This window comes from Anopheles bellator, chromosome 2 (assembly GCF_943735745.2).
Source record: "Anopheles bellator chromosome 2, idAnoBellAS_SP24_06.2, whole genome shotgun sequence".
NCBI lineage: Eukaryota > Metazoa > Arthropoda > Insecta > Diptera > Culicidae > Anopheles > Anopheles bellator.
In genome coordinates this window covers 40134097-40151020 of record NC_071286.1, presented here as the reverse complement: position 1 = coordinate 40151020, position 16924 = coordinate 40134097, and the positions used below count along the sequence as shown (strand labels likewise).

The 16924-nt window shown below is 49.8% G+C and overlaps 1 protein-coding gene across 5 annotated transcripts in view; it reads right to left on the bottom strand.

Moving 5' to 3' along the window:
• Positions 1–16710, bottom strand: part of LOC131211695 (mpv17-like protein) — a 125004-nt gene extending 108294 nt beyond the window's left edge. For 4 of the 5 annotated variants that reach the window (XM_058205275.1, XM_058205273.1, XM_058205274.1 and 1 more), the window contains exon 1: positions 16463–16694. The gene's annotated coding sequence lies outside the window, so the exon portion shown is untranslated. Of the gene's footprint in view, positions 1–16462 lie in introns of all 5 variants that reach the window. The other variant, XR_009156909.1, reaches the window with a different exon arrangement.
• Positions 16711–16924: the final 214 nt, after the last annotated feature.

Sequence of the window (16924 nt, the reverse complement as noted above, 5' to 3'; positions counted from 1 at the left end):
AGGGAACCGGAAAACCAACATAAAACCATATACACGCGCCATAGGTGGCGGTGCGTCCACTTACCTATGCCCTTATCTTTATCACTTTATTGCATAAAACATTATCACCTGGCACCGGCCGACCGGTCGGTGACAAAAACGCCCGAGTGGTGCATTCGATGCGTGGCCACTCCGGGCCTCGATTGGCGCTCCGGCCATAATAACCACCCGGCCATGTGGCAATTAACCTCCCCCCGGGGGCAGTCCAGTCTCCAGGCTCCATGGCTAATCATGGTCGGGCGCAATCGACTTCTCAGGCGCAGTCATCGATCTTGACCCGCCGGCCATTGACCCACCGTTCGATGCACCAAGAATGCACCGGTGCACCGACTGCACATTCCTGGCTTCGGACGCGGAATGCGACAATGTTGGCCACAGGTGGTCACCACCCCAGGCCGGGCCGGCCACCCTCTGCCCGGACTTTTCCCGGACTTATGGGCAACTAATTGCCAGCCCAATGCGCCGCGCAGTGATGTCGCAATCGTCACCACCCCTCAAGTGCGGATTGCGGTGTCGGATTGGCCTATGCCGATTCCTACCACCTTCTTGCGTTTACGGTAACGGGCAATATTCGATTTCCGAGTGTTGCCAATTTTTCCCTAACCAAGCAAAGCAGCGCGCAGCGCGTGAACGATGCATGCGAAATGTAATGCCCCGCCGCTTTGCGTGGTCCAAAATCAAAGCACAAGGTATCGGACTGCATCGGTCAGCTAATTATGGAGAAATAGGGTGATAGAAAACGGTTTTGGGCCGGGGGTTTTCCAGACTCGCAGCCGCTGGAACCGCTGGAAGGAAAACCCGTTGCCATTATTGCCACCCGTGCTCAAGGCCGTGTTGCGTTCCGGGGAGCCTATGAGCTAATCGCGTAAACGACGCCAGAGAAATGCGCTTACCAGGCCGAAAAGTAGAAAACCGGATTGTGTGAACAGCCGGGCTCTAGCTGTCAATTTTGTCATTCAAATTATGCTTTTTTTGGTAACATTACTTCGTGTTGGCATCAGGCTAATGATTTCATGTCGAACAACAAATGTATTTAGTTTGTAACTTATCCTTGAAGGGGTTAGACCTTAGCGACTTTTGTGCCTGAAAATGAAGTTTTGTGGGGATCATTGCTTTTCTGCTGCCTACAGAAAAAACTGCTACAGAATCGCATCAAATACTTTTCGAAGCCAACGGTGATCATGCTTTTGGAAGATCGCAGTGCTTTAAGCGGTTTACAAAATTAAAGCTTGGCGATTTTGACTTAATAACCCAAAGAGCGTCGGAGGACTCGAAAAAAACGAGGACGCTGAACTACAATAACTTTTGGACGAAAATGACACACAAACGCAACAACAATTCGCGGATCAGCTAAGTATGGCCCAATACGTCATATCCCTTTGTTTGAAGGCCCTGGGAAAGATCCAGAAGATTGGAAATTAAACTGAACGAAATCGAAAAAATCAAATGCCAAATTCTGCTCGCTAGGCACAAAAAAAGTCATCTCCCCATCAGATCGTGATTGGGTTGGTTCATTTTGAAAATCTTAAAAAGAAAAAAATCATGGCTCAGCCCGGGACAACCATCAAGTTCGACTTCAAACTCACATTGATTCGGCAAAAATATAGTGCTGTGTGTCTGATGGGACCAGGAAGGTGTGGTGTATCACAAGCTCGTAAAACCAGATGAAACCGTTAATACAGATGGCTACTCGACAACAAATGATCAATTCAAACCTTCCTTTCTACGAGGGAGTGGATAATTGAACTACTAATTGGTTTGCTTCAAAAGACGATTCTTTCGACGTGGAATCCACGATTTAGCACAGAGATTAGAGATGCATTTCTAGCGATGGCACATACTTTGAATAAAATAGAAGTTCATTTCAATGCTGATCTGGGTTAGGGTTGAATCTGCTAGACTTAGACCTGGTAAGCGCAATACCGTAAACGATGCTCGATGTATTATTATTACGCTCGATGCAGGAACGTAGTTTCTACCACAATCGAACACCTTAAACCTGGCGCCGATCATTATGAAAAGTTTCACGTCCACCTCATGCCTATGCTCATGCACCTCAAACAAGCCGAACGAGCTCTCACAATTTGTCGTCCGCATGTCTCCGGAACCTGACGCTTTAATTGGCTGCGGAGCTGCTCCCCAGCCCGAGAGAAAGATCTCGTTTGCGCCACTAAGCACAGTTGGTGGAGCCTGGGCGAAGTGGAGCCATTCGATCGAAGATAGCTCATTAGCGATCCGGTCATCCTGCCTTGTCCGGGTTTGGGCCGGGTTCGGTGATCGTAAATCTGGATGCCTCAAACGCATGAGAGCCGTTACTCAACAACAACAGAAAACAGAATTGGCAATTAAAACCTCGGCTGGTCGTAGGTAACGTCACCCGGCGGGCGTTTATCTCGCGCAGCAGCCTCCAAGTCGCTGGGCCGGACGCACGGTCACGTCAAACATTGTGGCAGCCCAGACCGACCGAGCGATAAGCAAATTACCCACTTGCTGCAAACCATCGCGGACGAAATGTGTCATTAGGCTAGCGGCCATTAGCCATGGTGGCTGAAACCTACATTCTTCGATTGCAGTCACTAGCTCCTGCCGGCGGGCCGCGGTCTGGTGCCGAGATGCTAATGAAGTTAGCGAGCGAGCAGGTTTGTGCTTCGCTGAATTACAATGATGAAAGTCGAACCCCTCGGTGCTGGCGGCCATGATTGAATTCTTTTGCGGCACCCATGGCGCCCAGGAAGACACCGCTTGGCGTTCCTCGGTAATTACATTAATGTAAGCTCGCCAATCTTCGGAGAATCCCTAGCAGTAATTGATTCGACAAATGGACCCACCAAATGGCCGTTGTTTCGAGGCACGTGTCCGTTCGAAGCGGTGAAGCGATTGTGAAAGTTCTGCCGAACGTCACTCGGTGTCTTGCCCAGGTCCACGTCCGGGTGGCTCTCCAAATAACGCGACGGCAGACTGCGCCAAGTAGCGCCAAGAGTTTGGAGTTCTGTCAAACTGTTTCGAAAGTCGCCGACTTTTATCTGGGGCCACATGAATAATCCAAAACCGAAGCCTTAACACGGAACAGTTGAATCACAGCAGTGCCAAACACGGCCGGGCGCGCACTCACGACTTCTTCATTATTTACAGGCTAATGAAATTCCGCTGTCGGAACAGTCCACACCTTGCGTGTTGTTGGTGGCGATGTCACACACAACTGGAGCTCCCGAATCGCGGACGTAAGACCGTCGACGTCCAACATCAATTAGTATTGGAGGTGCGTAAATCTCACCGACTGTAACACGTTCTCCACTGGGTCTGCGTCCAATCGGACACTCGGAGAATCCGGTCCGCGGTGGTTCCCACCGTCAAACGTCAGATAGTAGCTGCTCTAGGTATGCCGACGCGGAACACTCGGAACGCTTAACAGCGATTCGATTGCTTCGATCAATCTCGGCCATGTGACGGGCGCCAATACCTGCCAGGCGCCTGCTGACGGAGTGGACCAGACAAAAAAAAGTAGACCAAAAATTTAATTTGTCCTACATGACAGCTGACAGGTGGCGTGCTCTTCTGCAGCGCTCTCGCAAACATCATCGCCGGTTTAATGCGGGCTCCTTGAAAAGCCCTAAGTCTGCCGATGTTGGTGTGCTAGATGACAAATCCTTCCCCAAAAACCGGTAAACCCGCTCACAGTGTCGCTGCGCTTCAGCAGAAATGGTTTCATAATGAAAGTGAATGAAAAAGCAAAAATGAAACGAGTCACCGAATGCCGAATGTCACCGAATGTGTCGTCGAGCGCCTTGTCGAGCCGCCTGATTCCCGGCTAAGCCGCCACCACCGGCGGATGGGGAGAATCGAAATTTGTCAACTGTGCCATGAATATTCAATTTCCTGCGGCTCCTTCTAGGTTCCCGGAGCCGAGATCCCGTCGCGAACTTTGCGCGGCCCACAGGCCCCATTCGTGTGGGCCAAAAACTTGGGCCAGACACGGATTATGTGTGCGCATGCCACGCATGCCAGGACACTGGCATGGCGGGCGCTAGGAAGCCGAAACCGAAAGAAAGTTAAATATGACAACATTTGAATATGTACACTGCGCGCTGTCGTATCGGATTTGCATGCAAAACGGATTGATGGAATTCCCGCAGCCAGTCTAGGTTGGCGTCATCGCCACTTATTGCCACATGTTTCCCGACACCCAAACTCACCTCTCTCCCGTGGGACTGGGAACCGGAAACCCTGGTCCAGAGCGAACGGGAGCAAATAAATTGCAGCCACATGGCTCGGCATTTGAATGATCGGTCGAATCGGAATCGAATTTTGAGCAAGACACCGCGGCCGGACCTGGTTGTCAAACTGGTCCTGTGTGGCCCGGCGCCCGCTGACGTTTGGCTGAGGTCCGCGCAGATTAATAAATCCATTCCTGACGGATTGATTTATTAACCCGCGCATGAAGTCACTCGCACATTCGGGGTGCGTTCCGCGCTCCCAATAAGATGGTAATTTATTTCTCGTCCGCCTGTCGGTGGATGACCTTTTCGCGAGAAAGTCTGCCTTTTATTTTTTAGGAGTGTCAGATGCTATCGATTCTGGCGCAAACGCAGCTCTACGGTCCGCAGGTTCCACGGTCGACCGAGCGATGATTATTTGGAAATTAAATTAGCTCCGCACCGTGTGGCGCGTAATTTAGACGAGTCGAGAAGCAAGTGTTTCGCGTAACGGAAGCATGGTGTTGGTTTCTAAGCCCCCCGGGAGCCCCGAGGACCCCCGTGCCGTGCCGTCTTAAATGTCAGCCGGGTCGGACGCGCTCATCTTTCTCTTTACTTAACGGTTCTCGCCTCGAAAGGGACCCCTCCGGCACTCCGACACCGATTGTTTGTTATGTCGTCGAGCAGCGCGAAAAGTTGCAGATTACGCAGCCCGCAGGCCCCGGCAACACTCGATACAAACACACGTTCTCGGACATTACCTTTTCCCAGGGCCAGCATGGCCACCAGGCGGTTTAAAAGCCGGGGCGTCCCACAATGGGCGGCCTTCGGGGGCGCGTGAACTGCGTTTATGCTTTTGCTGCGCTGGCCGTCCCGGCGTTACGGCGGCCGGGACGGCTCCATTTTCAACTGCTGCAACTTCGGATGAAGGTGGAAAAAAGTGGATGACACATCCAGCCATCCATCCTTCCCGGTCGGGGCACGCGGTCATCACCGGTGACGGGTGACACAAAACAAATATTTGATGACGGAATGGAATTTTGTGTATGGGAAAATAACACACACTCGCCGGGTTGAATACACCGACCCGTCTTGCGGTGGCCACCACCTCTTCCTTCGCTTCGCGGGACAGCGAAATAAAACATAATAAACTGGCTGAACTGGCCCGGGTCCGCGGCCAGACTTCTAAACAAGCGGTACATATTGACCTAAGCCAGGCCATTCACAAGCCGAAGGGCGAAAGGTAGCGTGTCCTGGGAGTGGCAAGCGCTGTCACCGAAATGCCAAACACTGCACTGGCCACGACGGTGTCGCTCCCAAATGATGGCCCGAGCCATCCAAGGGGTAGTAAAACATTTAAAGTTACTGTCGAGCGAACCCAATAATTGGCCGCGGGCCAAGTAGCCTATAGAGGGCTGTTCAAAAAATGTTTGGGAATTTTGAGTTTTCGCGGGCTACGAATATTTTTTGTAGCTTTCTGTTGCTGCTCATGTCATTCACTTATGGTGATAAGTTCGGCCATTTTGAGCGTTGTTGGGTGATTGGTTCTTTGGTGAATTTTTTTTTTTTTTTAACTCAAAATTGGATCTTTATTATACAGAAGTGTTTGATTACATAAGAGTACAGAGATATTCTACAATCGGATTGCAGCTATTTAATAATTTTAAAGTATCAAAATGATTGAAATGAAAATATTTCGATTAAAATCTATTTAGATTACATGTTATGCAACGTGGCATTGAGTCATTATATCATACTTATAACTTATAACTTTAAAAACATCAGATAATTAGGTCTTTTATTGTTGGGTGGATAGAATTTTCTTTGGCGAAATAAAAGCTTCGAACTTAAACATCATTTGGTTTCAATAGGATGGCGCTACCTGCCATACTTCGACAGCTACGATCGATATTTTGCACTCTTTCTGCGGACAGCGAATAATCAACAGAAGTGGTGGTGTGAATTGGTCTCCAAGAAGTTGCGATTTGACCCCATTTGACTATTATCTTCGGGCTACGGGGAAACATGAATGTTAGGCCACCAAACCAGCAACGATTGACCAACTCTGGACCCAATTTCAAATTGCTATTGCCCAGATTGGACCAGATACAATCGAAAATGTTGTCAAAAATAGGTCGACTGAATGATTTTCCATTTTAAAAAATTGAAGAATCAACTTTTCAAACCTAATGGAGAAAAGAATCTTAAAAAGGCTCCCATGTATTTATTTATTTATTTATGGACAAAGTATTTTGGCTCAAAGCAGCGTTTATCGGTGGTTCAATATGTTCTCAGAGGTTCGAGAAGATGTGAACGACGAAAAGCCAAGGTTGATCGAATATGAAATTTTCTTCGATTGCAGAGGTGTGGTGCAACATGAGCTGTTTCCAGAAGGTAGATCGGTCAATAAGGAATATAGAAACACATCGTTGTCTCTGCGCGAATTTTTGGCCAAAACAAGACACTAATGATGTCAAAGTCACCAAATTCCCCAGCTCTGGCCTCCTGTGACTTTTTCTTGTTCCGGACCATTAAAGGACGACGCTACGGCCTCGACAAAAGAGCTGCATAGGGTTACAAAAAATGATGTTTTAATGTACTTCGGGAATGGGCAAAAAACGTTGGCACAAGTGTATAGTATCTGATGGGGATTTCTTTGAAAGGGATCAAATAGATACTTATGAATAAACCAATATTTAAAAAAAACGAAAATCCCAATATATTTTTAACAACACTCACATGTTACATGTTTCGACAGAGCTCGCTTATCATAAGCGTAATCCGATCTAACTGACTGACGAAAATAGGGCTTTCGCGATACATTCTGTGCCGAACTATCGGACAATGTAAATCTGAAAACGCACTCCACACGGCTCGGCTCTGGCCTCTATTTGGCCGTGCAGTTCCCCCGTTCGCTTCGTGGCTCGCCGACATGCAAATGTAACACGCGGATCGATCCCTACGCCAACACCGGGTCGGCCGGTCCGTGCGGCCGCCGCCGAGCGCCGATGTTCTCGAATCAATTTCTGCAATCGCCAAACGGCATCAGCGAGAACATATCCGCGTGCCCTTGACGTGTGCTCTGGGGTACCCACGTCGTACAGAGCGGCCTATCGAGATAGCTATCGCGCCCGATGGATGATGGGCTCAAATTACCCCCCAACATGGTGTGTTCACTGCGCGCAGCCTTTTACGGCCCCAGAAACCGGCTGTTCGGTGCAGTTTCGTGCAGGGCAGCGGCACGTAAGGCTCACACCCATTTTGGGCAACAGCCCAGCCCAGGCCAACCCAGCGCTTTCCCGCGGGGGTTGTTCCAATGGGGGTTTGCCAACTGCACCACCAAACCGAGCGATCAGAGTGTGATGCGATTGTGCGATAAAGGCGAGCATCTTCCCTGAGGTCCGGGACGGGCAAGATGCGCTCTCTCTCTGCGTCCTCTAACCGAACCCGGCTGTCACGCGGGGCTCATGTTTATTCGGTCGCGATTGTTCTGTGTAAAATAAAAAACACAACAGAAAACATTGAATTTGGAGTGCTCCAGCGAACGATCCAGCAAACAGGATGCGCGGCCCGACGGCGGCGGCCGTAATCATATCCCAGATGGATGGTTCGAAAAAAGGAAACCCAGCTGAAGCGCTCGCTATTCACAAGGAAACACCAACTAAACGACCACGTGAAACCGTTTTCAGTCAAACCATTGTTTGACTCCGGGAGAGTCTCGCGTTTCCCCCTTGCGCCACTGGTCGTTTTGATGTTCACTCGCTGTCATAACCGGTGGAGGGTTATGGTGCGAATGGCGCAACTTAATCTTACCGTTTTCGTGCTGTTGTTGTTCGGCAGAACTTCGGCCGAGCGCCGAGAAGCCATTCGCAGGATAATAAACCGGGGCCCGCGTGATGGCATTTGAAAGTTGGCAACAAGCGAATAGATTGGAAAGTTGCGCTGCACAGCTTCGGAAGCATTGCAATAAAGAACCGCCCCGTTGGGTTGTTTTTGGCACCCACCCGGGGAAAATGGCGAACGAAAAATCATTACCCTCAGCTCCGGGGTGCTTATTGCACCCGGCGTGGTGCGCCAGCATCGCATCCATGCGATCGAAATGGAGTTTCATTAATTTGGCTCAATTGTTGTGCCGCTCGTTGCGCATGATGGACGTGCGAAGAAAGAGACGCCATTTCGCCATTGCCGACGAATGACGTTCATCAGCTAGCTCCGAGCTTCGGACGAGGGAAAGAAAAACAAGCGGCCGATAAATAATTTATCTCTTTTCACTCCTCAACATTCTCCGCGCAAACGCGGCCGGCGGGGCGCAGATGGGCGCCGCGGCAACATTGATTAATGGGTCAAGTGAAAACGGTCCTCCAGAATGGCACCACTCCGAACATGGCACAGGGTGACAACAGCGCTCCATCAACTCTTGGGCGATTAGTTCGACTGCTGGGACCCGTCCAAACGCTATTTGCATCCACCCGTCGTGCCAGGATGTGCCACACCGACTGCCGTGCCGGTCCGTGCCGAGATTAGATAGGAACGAAGCCGAAACAGCAAATCTGATCACTGCGACATTCGACCCGACCATAAATATGTCAAAAAGATACGCCCAAATGTGTACACCACGATCCACGGGATGGTAAAATGGCTTTTTTCGGGGTCGGGAAAAGCGACGGCCACGACACACACGTGGGTGTCGCTGAGGATTATTACGTGGCCTTCACACCGGGGCCAAGATAACAAATAATAAAATGAAAATGTAAGCACACCGAAAAGGCAATATTTTTGGCGTATCGGCTGTGCCCATTGACGTCTATTTATATTGCGGGCTGAAAGTGTGTCACAGACTGTGTCGAAGGCTGACGATCCGGTTTGAAGTAAACCCTTTGAAACCGAGCTTTTGAAGATACTTTGCTAAGCCGGGAACAACCGTATAAGTTGCAAAAATTGTCAAAATTTCTTGTAGCCGAAGAAAACCAAGTGTTATGTTGTCCCTAAAATAACAATTTGTTTTTCAAGAGAAAGGTTTTGCAAAAAGAAGACATTCTGCTTGGAATTGTTGGATGGGTGGCTGAAGCTAAAATGAAAACCTGTATTAAGAAAATTTGGGCAAAAATACCAGAAGGTCCTTTGAAGCAGGAATCGCTTTTGGTTTTTAATCAGTTCAGAGCACACCTGTCAAATTTTGTTAAGCAACTTGAAGCACATTTGAAAATCCATTTAGTAGTCATCCCAAGAGATCTCATATTGCAACTTTAAAAACTGGATGTAAGCATCAACAAATAAGTAAGTGGATAAGTAAGTGGATGACAACTGCTAATGAAAATTAAACATCAACACGAAGAAAAATCATGTATCAAATACATATCAGTATCAAGAATGAAATCATTGCTTGGTCTTTTAAAAATACTGTAATTTCGACTAATCTGGATGGGCGACTGAGGATGAGGCAATTTATGAAGAAAGTGATGATCAACTTGTTGATGAGTTGAGTAGCTGAGACCTTTGGCAATGCATTGACCAACGACATCCCAGCGATTCTGAGAAGGAGTTTTATGGCTGCTATGGTGAATAAAGGAGTCATGTTTTTGAAGAAAATATTGTTCAACACCTTGAACAACAACCTTGAAAGAAGTTTGAAAAAGGGTAAAATTTATAGAAAATGTTGAACACGGAAAGACTAAGTACTTTAATAAGTACACCAAAAAGGACGGCAATCGGTACTTTAAATCGCGCATAAAACTTGAAGCCTGATTTAAGGCGAAACAATGTTCGGCAGCCGCTTCATAATTGAAACGCACAGCACTTAAAGCAATCACCTTTCAACCGACATACTTCATAATTTGAAACACGCTCGTGAAAGCGCACTAATAAATAGACCATTTAAGCAACCAAGTGATTCAAATGTAAGGCTCTGGTAAATCACCCGTTAAATTAACTATTGTCTGAAGACGATAAAACCCCTTCATAGTCCGCTTCAAGGCTAATGAGTGCCGGGCAAATGAGTAACAAATCACCCGCAGATTGAGATGCTCAACCCTACGCACCGTGGATTCGGGGTGGAATCGACAAACTTTATGGATCAAACAAAAACAAAAAAAAGCGACTGCAAACTAATACAACCGGTTTCTTTTTTATCATTAATGTCTGAACAACATGCATGATTCATTTAATTGTATAAAACCGCCCGCCCGCCCCTCGATGGACTCGAAAGTAGCGGCAAAAATCGTAAATGATGTTATGTCCGGCCGGCCGCGATGATGCAAGGGCCCCGGAAGGAAGGAAGACCGGAGCCCCCGAGAGGTACCAGCACACGTGTGTAACAACTTCCCACAGCCGTGCTACGCTTGACTAGACCCCAAGGTCTGCAGAATCGGTTGTCGGTGGCCAGGGAACGAGATGGAAGGCAATCATCGAAAGCGGAAAAAACGGAGTCGAACACAAACGGACGGTACCACGTTGGCTATCTGCTCGCGCAGCGCACACATGTTGCGGCGGCAGCAGTGCGATTGCGGCCGTGTTAGGCCCGCCGTGTGGTTCACATGGGCGGCGAGGCCCCACCGTCGTTGCTGGCCGCATCCTTCCCGGTTTGGGCCTTTGGCAGCGCTCGACTCGACGAAGACGCTCGGCGAAGGAACCGAATGGGCGCGCAAGGCAAGGCGAGATCGGCCCGGAGCTGCTCTTGCATAAATTTGCCACTAACAAAACGGAAGAAACTGAGGACGGGGAGGGCTGCGAAACTCGCGCCGTGTTGCAGCGAACACGAGCTGCGGGCGCAATTTATGGAATGAGCATTACACTTTTATTTACACGTTTTTAACGTTAGGCCTCCCCCTGGCGGGTGGCCCCAGCATAACATTGCCCCGTCCCCGTCGGTCGATAGTGATTGTGGCAGCAGACTTTGTAGGACGATCAGGCAGTTCGGTCGGCCACTTAGCACTGGAGTTCGTGAGCCTGCATTTAATGTGGCCCCGTGTTTGATTAACTCTTCATCGCCACGCCATCGACCATCGGGGAACCCCTCGGAACATTGGGTTTTAGAGACCGACCGACCGACCTTATCGCGACCACGTCACACGAACCTTCTCGGCTGCAGTGCAACGGCGCGACACGCAACAGCGCCAAACGATCGACAACATCGATCATCGTCGGGCCGGCCGGTTCGGATCTCGGAGCCCCTCGGAGGTGATTGATGTTGTCGTCGAAACAGAACTTGTGTCCCGAGTCGGAACAGATCCATTCTTCACCGGCGGCCGGACACCGAGCGGGAGAGATTAACATCTGCGTGTGACATGTGACACTGTCCAACGAATGGGCTGCATCTGCCGAGGAGACCGGAGCCTTGATCCACCAGCACTTATTTCGCGATGGCCCCGATGGCGCACGGGATAAGCATCAATTAATGAGGCAATTAACATTTACAACGGAAATAATAAAATCCGGCAACCGTGCAGTACAAAGTTCACGCGTCACGAAACCTCCACGGCCCGAACCGAAGGGGCGATTAGAAAGGCCGAGTCCACATCTTGCCGGCCGGAATTGAGACCCGGCCACTTTTGGGGGCTTACGGCGGGCCTGCATAATAATCCGTTCGGCTGTGCATTTGCATTCGCTGACCGGCTCGACTCGACTCGTCCGACTGGCGATTGGCCGCCCGTGACACGAAAACGAGGACAACGGACAGTGCACAGAAACGCCACCGTCGCCATCATAATCATCGCTGATGGCCTCCGTGGCCTCCGTCAACCCGACCGGTTGGTCGGTTGATTGGGTGGCACCCGAACGAAGACGATCGGCGAATTGGAATGTTTCCTGTTTCAGTGGTCCACCGGACCGGACAAGGATTCCCGAGCGAGTCACGTATTTATCATAATTTATCTCCCAGCCCGAACAGGCAGACCAGTTCGTCGTAGAAAAAAATCGGGATCGCAGTTTGGAACTCATCCGGTGACATTCAACCTTTAATTGGTTGGCGGTATCTCGAGAACTGGCCATGACATCGGCGCAACGGTTAACGTGTTTCGCGATGGTATTTAGGTGCAGCAGGCTCCTGGCCGATGCCTGGCCTGGCCTGGCTCCTTTTGGCTCCTGGCCGATGCTACGATTACTAGAATGCTGATGAACTTTGATTATTTCTGTGGTTTCATCGACATTTTCCAGAACGGATCTATCTGTGCGATGTGCATCTTTAACATCAAAACTACACCGGGTCGACGAAACCGAAAAAGCCCGTGGCGAAGTTGTCACAGTATCGGCACCATAAACACTATGTAAAAAAATAATGGATGGATTGAATTTGATAATGGATGGATGAATAAAAAACAAAAAAAAATGGATTACTTTTACCTCAACCCAAAATATTCGTATTCATTGTGCCAGGCATTCACCAGGTATCGGCCGCGTGACGCTCCTGTCCGATTTTAAGCTGCACTATCTGCATAATTGACTATCCAGTTAATTTAAAAATGTAAAAGTAAAAGCAAGCAAATCCGCGTTTAAATGTTTCACTTCGTGACCGACCCCAACTCGCGGCGCCCGCAGGCTCACCGTTGAATGGCCAACATTGTGATAGGTTAAAATCATAATCATGTCCAAGCCCGCACCGATGGCTGGGGGCTGCACCAGTTGCACCACCGGTCCGGTGCCGCTGATTAAACCGAAAACCTACCACCGCAGCGTAGCAGCAGCAGCGGTGTGGCCCCATTAGGGAAGGTGATCGTGATGGATTCCGACTGACCGTATCAGCACTTTATCATGGCGCACTGCACTGTGCACCGGGCGGCGATGCTCATACTTTATGGATGGGCTCCATTCTCCACCGAGTTGGGCGAACTGGACTTTTTTGCGCACTATCAGCACCCAACATGCCATCAGCATTTATGGACCGGCTGCATCATGATGAGTGGGGTATCAGTTTTGGTGTATCTCCCCCGGGGGGGGGCGGCTCCCAGCGGCCTGTCTCACGCTCTGGTGCGTGTGTTGCGTGGCACGATTCGAATTGACATCATCCGCAGACAGTGGGTCCGACCGATACATCATATGCTCCACATCTCACGCACGCACGCTCACGCCATCTCCAGCTCGTCATTAGCATCATCCTGGGGGCGGCCTTTTATTGCTTATTTTGGTAGCCGACTTAAGTCAGCGCCATTCCCATCCCATGTCGGGCCCAATACGACCGGGGCCAGTCGTAATTCGTAAGTAGAATTATAAATTTCAGAGTTTCAGAGCGAGCCAACCCAACCCAAACCCCTGGGTGGACCTCCTGGAGCCTAATGAGCCTGAGCATGAATAATGAATTTTTCCGCAGCCCGAGCGAGCCTCAGAGGATGTATTGGACCCGGTCCGTTTGCGTACATTCCATCATGCAAATTTATGGAAACGAAACGAGTCTTAATGCAACCGCGACCAAACGCCGGTTTCCGTGTCAGATGAAGATAGTGCGCCAGCTGAACGTTACAGTCTAATGTGTGGTTCGTGATAACAAAACTGGTCCTCCCCCAAAAATGCGTGAAGTGAAGCAACTTTCCGCATTGTAAAACAAAACCATCCGCTGGTCTTGACAGGGTTCCCAAAACTCCATTTCACTACGCTGGGCTACTGCAACCTGTAAAATCGCCAATCAGACCTCCGGAATCTGCAGCAGGCGGCCTAGCCACGGGCGAATCAGGAGAAACGGAAAAACGGCGTTGTGAGTGTTAGTGGGATGTTCAATAAGTTCTTTGCCTCAATAACAGAAGACGATGCTACGCGTCCATTTTTTTTGTTAAATTGGTGCACTCTTATCTATCGATCTATCTATCTATCTATCTATATGTATCTTACACTGATTGACTTTCTATTTCTGGGAGCTTTAAAAGCAAAGCAAATTTCAATTCGCCTTCAATTAGGGGGTTAACAGGAGTGTTTTAGAGTTTAAACGAGGTCGCTTTCAAGGCGATCCATGTCAAAAACGTAAAAAACAGACACAACACCTGAAATCGTAAAAAATACACAGGATATCGAAATGTTAAATCGTCGAATCACTGAAAGAGGTTTAGTACAAGGTCGAGCCATCTCATTGAGCAGTATAACCAATATTTTGACTGAAGTATTGGGTTTCAAAAAGCTGTTTGCAAAATGGGTGCCGTATTCGGTAAAAAAGGAACAATGCAAGAGCATTTTGGAGAAATAATCCATGAACTAAAGTTCGAATTGTTGAAGTACCCACCGTATTCACTAGATTTGGCCCCTAGCGACTTCCATCTATTTTCAGAGTCAAAAACTCATGCATGAAAAGCTTTTTTCATCAAATGATGACGTCATAACAGGGATGGAATTCTCAATTTGGAGTGTCGTCGGATCAAGTACATTGATGTTTAGGGAGGCTATACTGTATAACAGAGTGAATTTCAAACCATAAAAACGTATTTTCCATATCGAGGCAAAAAACTTGTTGACCAACCTAGCACTACCAAATTATGTGCCGTAGTGATTCGTTCGCGTGAACACGGCCGATCGCAATCGGGCCGCGGCGCGTGAATAACGTTCGATGTCGGAGGCTTGATTGTGGCCACCAAAAAGCCCCACAATCCGCACGCTGCATATAAACGGTGAATGGGGCGTTTTGGGGGGCTGCCTCACGCAGCGGCACCCCGTAGATTATGTAGCCGTGTATCTTGAAAACATCGCACCGGGCCAAGATCTGTGTTCTATTTTAATGCGCCAGTGTGTCTTGCCGTGATGTGTCGGTGGCTTCAACACCCAAGCTTTATGTGAGTGTTTTTTATTTAATTTTCTCACCAAGGCCAATGTTTATTTCATGTCCCATCGCGCATCGCGCAGTGTTTGGAGCAGCAGCCCACTCGCTCCATGGCGCACATACGCGCGTGTCATGGTGCAAAGGGGCCACATCAATTAAAAATAGCCCATTTCCCGGCACATTTACTGCCCGTGTCTGCCGCCTCTGTGTCAAGCGCTGGCCTTGGGTTCAATGTTCGCCTTCTCCCATTCGCGGAGGCGCCCGCCAGAGTCCAGAGTGGCACGTAAGTGTGAAAAACAGGCTGCGAGAGGCGAGAAGTGGCCCAGGGACGGAAGGGAGGAAAAAATAATAAAACCCCATCAAATTTCACGGGCCCGCGTGAAACGGTTTTCCACGAACGAAACGGCCAGCTCGTAGCTCACCAAACGAAGAAAGGCATCGCAGGGCTTCTTGGCGACCACCCGGCACCCGGCCGGTGCCTGTGAAAAGCAGCGCGTCCCAGCGAGGCCAGACCCCGTCAACTGCTCGTGCAAACAGCGACAGCGACATCAAGAAGAAAAAAAACACAACCCCCGACCGAAACCGCGAGAAGAGGCGAAATATGGCGAAAGGCCAACCCGAGAAAAGCTTCTCAGATTCCAAGGAAACGTCTCGCTGCTGCGTGTGTGTGGTGCACGAAAATGCACTCCTTTGTGGCCACCGGCGAGCGGTAACGACGAGAGGTGCCAAGTGGCATCTATCTTGCGCTCGTCAGCTGCCAAACGCGATTCCCCGCGCTCCAGCGCTTGCGCAGCGATCCGGCGTTGCGCGAACGATGCGCTAACGAAGCGCATGTGTTATAAATTTTTAACGAAACTAATAACAATAATAAACTAGGGCCACAGACCCGGTGTGGCCCGGTGGATGGGCGGTGGCCCTCCGAGCGCTCCGAGCATCGAAACGGGGTTGAGGCACCTCCCAGAAGAAACTGCTCCCTATTTCGTTCATTTTTTTTTTCGGTTCATTTCAATTGCCGCTCTCTAACCTGGGCGAACCGGGGCCAGGGCAGGACCATCGCGCTGTAAGCGGCCATTCCCATCCCGCCAGCGGCCAGGGCGTTGTAAAGCAATAAAACTTTTCATAAATTCATTTTATACTTATTTCCTCCTTTTTGCTGGCCAGGCCAGGCACTGAGCGGTCCGGACGAGCGGCACCAAAAGATTGAACCCTGCCGATGGCCACTCCCGACGGCTGGCCCGTGAAGCGGTTCGAATTCGCGGCGACAGTGCGAGCGATCTTGGGTTAATGCTGATTTATGGGAAAGCCCTAAGCACCGACCTATCAGCTCCAGCCATCGTTCGCTCGGAGTGGCGTCTGTGGCCGTCGATTCTTGGGCCAGCTCGAACTGGACTTCTGAAGTGTGTCAATTCGCCCCGTTTTTTCTGCTTCAGAACGAGCACGGAGAGCAAAAAAAGGAGGTCGATCGGATGGCAACACTGGCCCCACACACTGTACTTACCAGCGGCTTATGCAGCAGATGACCTACGGGGGGCTACCCGCTATAAAATGTCGTGCAAAACAATACACAATGACGCCCGAACGGACACGCACACAGAAACATGCACACACGGAACGAGCGGAGAGTGACTAAACATCCGGACAACGCCGGAACGCGAGACGGAAGCAACAAACGCCACCGCCACTTCCGCGCGGATTACGAAACGGAATCGAAAAAGCCAACTGACAGTTCCGATTCGGTGACAGTTGGTAGCGATTCGCGCAGAATTAGTACAGCGCGCGTCGCCCACTGCGATCATCTGCACGAGGAGAGGTAGCATCCCTCACCCCAACACACACAGAGGCACGCAAAGGTGAGTCGAACGAGTAGCTCCTGGCGGCGGTGGCCATGAAAAATCGCCAGCGCGCGAGTGTCCGCCGAATGGCCGCCGAGAGTGCACAATCTCCTGAATGATTGCCAATT